Source organism: Gymnoscopelus microlampas (assembly GCF_963454915.1).
Source record: "Gymnoscopelus microlampas genome assembly, chromosome: 23".
Lineage (NCBI taxonomy): Eukaryota > Metazoa > Chordata > Actinopteri > Myctophiformes > Myctophidae > Gymnoscopelus > Gymnoscopelus microlampas.
In genome coordinates this window covers 12168345-12173020 of record NC_139960.1, presented here as the reverse complement: position 1 = coordinate 12173020, position 4676 = coordinate 12168345, and the positions used below count along the sequence as shown (strand labels likewise).

General features: G+C 44.2%; 1 protein-coding gene across 1 annotated transcript in view; it reads right to left on the bottom strand.

The window, feature by feature from the left end:
* The window catches only part of LOC311040128 (uncharacterized protein), a 163598-nt gene that overhangs the window by 84971 nt on the left and 73951 nt on the right, over positions 1-4676 (bottom strand). The window contains exon 2 of the mRNA XM_084050209.1: positions 867-938. The gene's annotated coding sequence lies outside the window, so the exon portion shown is untranslated. The remainder of the gene's footprint in view (positions 1-866; positions 939-4676) is intronic.

Sequence of the window (4676 nt, the reverse complement as noted above, 5' to 3'; positions counted from 1 at the left end):
AAGACAATAGAACTGCTAATCAACAGGCTACTCGTGGTACACTTTCATGGCTCTGGGTAGAAGTTTCCCTGCATGCATCGCTATTATTATTAGGGCATGCCTCCCTAATTGAGAGGTAAACAGATTTGCACTCTGTTGAGCACACCTTTCTTCTTGTATAATGTGCCATTTCACTGTATGGATCTTTTTACTTTGTTTGTACTTTGTTCCTATTTGTTTCTCCCGGCTGACCGAGGCTTATTGAAATCACATGATAAATGATGTGGTTTCCGTCGCACATATCTCTGAAATGAGTCGTAATGTCTCATCATGACAACGCTTCCGAAAACAGAACCTGTTGCCGTTACAAACGCCAGTTCCAGGGCCCTATGTTGTCTCTCTCCTTTGATCAGGAGTTACAGATCCAAACTATTCTTCTCCCTCGGGTTCTGTAAACACAGTGAATACAGGGACTTTCCCTGCCTGCAGCAAACTGTATGAAACACACGCACTGACACACATTGCAGAAGGGGCTCAAAAAGGTGACCCCCCTTTGACACACACTGTGGGAAGACACATGGTCAGAACTGAGAAACACACACTCACACACACACACACAGGCCACGGCCAGTATGACCAGTGCCAAATACATGACTGGGCCACAGACTGTGATGATGACACCGCCTTGACATGCACTGTCTAAACAGATTCATGCTCACTGACACGCGCACGCACGCACGCACGCACACACACACACACACACACGCACAGCAGAGTTTGTTTCAGTATAGCTGATTTCAGGGATCAAGCAGGATGCCTCCAGCCTCTATACTTGTAAGGATAGAGGTTTGTAAGGGAGACAGGATATCATCAGCAGTAATGCTTACCTGTTGGCTCAAGGGAACAGCGTTGAGGCGGTGGAGAGGTAATCACGCCTCTTTCGGCTGAGCTCGTCACTCCTGCACACAAATAGAGAAAATCGATGATTGTTTATCTTTCCCCTTTTCAGAGTTATTTGCATTGTAATGTTAAAAGTGTTAGGCTGGTGTGTATGGCTGCTTCAGGAAAGTATAGCTAAAAACAAGTCTACAAAGAAAGACAAAAAGATAACCAGGAGTATACACAGATGTCAACTTGATAACCGACATTTTGGTTCATGTCAGTGGGTGGGGATGCCATCGAGATGAGTGTGTTTAGCGAGTATGTTTACATTTGACTTTGACAATGCTGGTTATTTAGCTGACACATCCAGGGATGACTAACAATGATAGAGTAGGTAGGGGTTAGCCGTCTCGCTTCAGGACACTGAAGCAACTGGAATGCTGTGGGATATAATTTGCTTTTTCTATAGTCGTGGATTCGGTGACACTCCCTTAACCTCTAGTCTAGACCAGTGGTTCTCGACCTTTTTCAGGCCGCGACCCCCCAAAATAAATAATCATATTTGAACTGGGGACAACCCCCGGGGACCCCCCCCCCAAAGTTCATGTAGACACGGAAGGCAGTATGTTTATAAACTTCATTCATACTCCCCGGACCCCCCCCCCCCCCCCCATTCGCTAATAAGCTATTCAGTCGTACTCCTTTAACCCATTAAGACCTGGAACTGTGTCATTTTTAGATTTGAGCTAAAAAGCATTATTTTACACTTTGGGCTATTCAAAAATAGCAGATATACAAGCTCATAGCGCGGCACCGAGTGCCGCGCTACGAGCTTGTAGATCTGCTATTTTTGAAAAATCGTGAAAATGTGTGCAAATCTTTGAATATATATATTTTTAAAGCAACAATTTCAACTCAAATCTTTGCTTCTGGGGGTCCCTGGAACAACATATTTTGATGGGGGTCCACGGCCAAATACATATCATTTTGGGGGTCCTTGACATGAAAAAGATTGAGCACCACTGATATAGAAACGTACGTTTTTCAGAATACTGTTGAGATTTAGGAGACATGTAGAATCGGCTTCAGGTCTCAATGGGTTAAGTCAGTGCGTTTCAACCTCTTGTCATTTCATTTGCTACACGTTAACTCACTCACGCCCTCATACCCACAGTGCAACACTGGAGGTTCATTTAAGCAGCCTCACTTCTCTATTCATTCTACGTGCTTCGCTGTCTAAGCTGGGTGTACAGCTGTTTGTTTACACATTTCCTCCACCTGTTTGTTTACAAATTCCCTCCACCTCCCCGGCCTCCTCCCTGTGGCATTTAGTTCATATTGTTATAGGTTGATTCTGTGTTTGTACTGTGGTTCTATGATTCTGTGTATTGTACTGTGTTCTATGGATTGTACAATGATTGTGGTTGGTTAATTATGCATTGAAGGTTCAATGTTATGTAAAACTGCATTGTATGCTCTGTTCTGGGGGTTTGTGATTGAAGATCTGTGATATGTTTGCACAGGAATCGTTTAATATCACATGAGCAGAGTCACACCGCCAAACTTGAATGCAATATCATTGCATATATGGGTAATGGTTAATATGGTAATGGTTAATAAATGGTAAATGGTTCATTAACTGTCTGGTTATTTCTGAGCTGAAGTGTCTAAACGAAACATTGTGAAAATAGCAGTTGCGTTGCGAGGCGCTGAGAGCTTGTAGATCGGACAAGTTGGCCAATGTTTGACTAGTTTTTCTTGGTATAGTTTGTTGATTACTTTTGATGGTCTTTTACTTTGCTTTTTTTAGGTGTTGAAAAGGTCTTAAAAGTCCTTAAATTGTCACTTCACTGTCATCTGGGGACTCCCCAAAATCATGTGGGGAACCCCCTGGGGGTCCCGAACCGTAGGTTGAGAACCACTACCTCTAGACCACTGGTTCAATGCGCGGGCCAAAAATAGCCGCTACGGGTCCATTTGGTTCCATTTGTACACTCCCAGTGTTAAATTAACAGTGAGGATTGGGATCCCAGAGATAAACAGCGCATCAAATGGGGTGTATGGCCTAATGCAGGGGTCTTCAACGTTTTCAGGCCAAGGACCCCCTAGCTGAGAGAGAGATGAAGCAGGGACCCCCTACTCTATATTGTATACAATTGTGTTTCAGATTAGTATGCTCTTTTTTCCCTCTACACCAATAGCCTCTTTGGCAAAAATAGCCGATCTACAAGCTCTCGATATTTTCAGCTAATGTTCCCCTCAGAAAAGGAATTCTATGGATCCTATCACACAAAGATTTGGCAGACCCCCTATAGTAGCTCTGAGGACCCCCTAGGGGTCCCGGACCCCCTGTTGAGGACCCCTGGCGTAATGGATGTCCAAACTGGTAACCTCGCGTCACAAGACTTTCCACCTCAGAGGAAAGCCTGGTATTCGTTCTAAAACTAGCCGTGTGATCCGGCTTAGAAAAAAGGAAAAAAAGAATGGTGGTTCCGGTTGGCGTCACATCGTTTTTTTTTCCCCACATAATGCGAATCATTCGTCAATTCGTCAATCAATTCGTTTAGTCTCTCCAGTCTCGCCACGAGTTGGATCAGAAAACGAATATTATACCAAAAGAAACGAAACGATAGTACCAAACTAAACAAGTTTTAAACTAGGGGAATCATTTTGGAGATGCACGGCGATGACCATTGATTGGTTCTGGTCGTTGGTTCCGGCCACCTGATGACGTATAGTTCCGACCCGGATCTGAAACCTGAAAATTGTATTGCTCCCAGGCAAACGTGTGTGTGTGTGTGTGCGTGCGTGCATCTGGTATTCAAAAAGTACAAAAGTATTGGTATCAAATTGTACCAAAAGTAAAAGTACTAAAATGTTTGAAAATAGCCGATCTACTAGCTCACAACGTGTCACGATGCGACGCGTTGTGAGCTTGTAGATCGGCTATTTTCAAATAGCCTAGGTATAAAATAAGGCTGAAGTGGTTGTAATCATTTATATCTAGTAACAAAGATTTTCAAATAATTGTAGTGGAGTAAAAGTACAACATTTGCCTCTGAGATGTAGTGGAGTAGAAGTAAAAGTACTGAAAATTGGAAATACTCCACTAAAGTAAAACAAATACCTCAAAATTGTACTTTAAGTACAGTACTTGAGTAAATGTACTTTACACAACTGGTGAGTGTGTGTGTGCGTGCGTATGCATCACGTGCGCGCACGCATGTTTGAGAGGGAGGCAAGGCCAAGCGAGAGAATTGCAGAATCCAACAGAGAACCAGAGACCAAAACAAGTGAGCAAAAACAAGTGGGAGAACAAACGCTCTCATTTTGGAATCAGACGGGAGTGTCTCATGGCAGCGTACAGGTGTTTGGGTCGACCTCACACTCCCCCCTCATGCCTCTCCGTTTCACCCCCTCCTCGCCTCCTTCCCCTGCATTCCTCCTTCACTTCCCTCCTCCTCCCCATTCATGCCAGAAGAAACCTTCCATCTATAAATATCAACAACAAGAGACTATAGAGCTCCAAAGACACACACACACACACACACACACACACACACACACACACACGTTGCTGTAGTCTTAACCAATGAGCACAGTGGTGTATTGTGCCGGCAAAGCCAATGCACTCTTCCACGGCCATTACTCCCCATGGAAACAAGGGGAGCATGTTTTGCACACACACACACACACACACACACACGCACACACACACACACACACACACACACACACACACACACACACACACACACACACACACACACACACACACACACACACACACACACACACACACACACACACACACA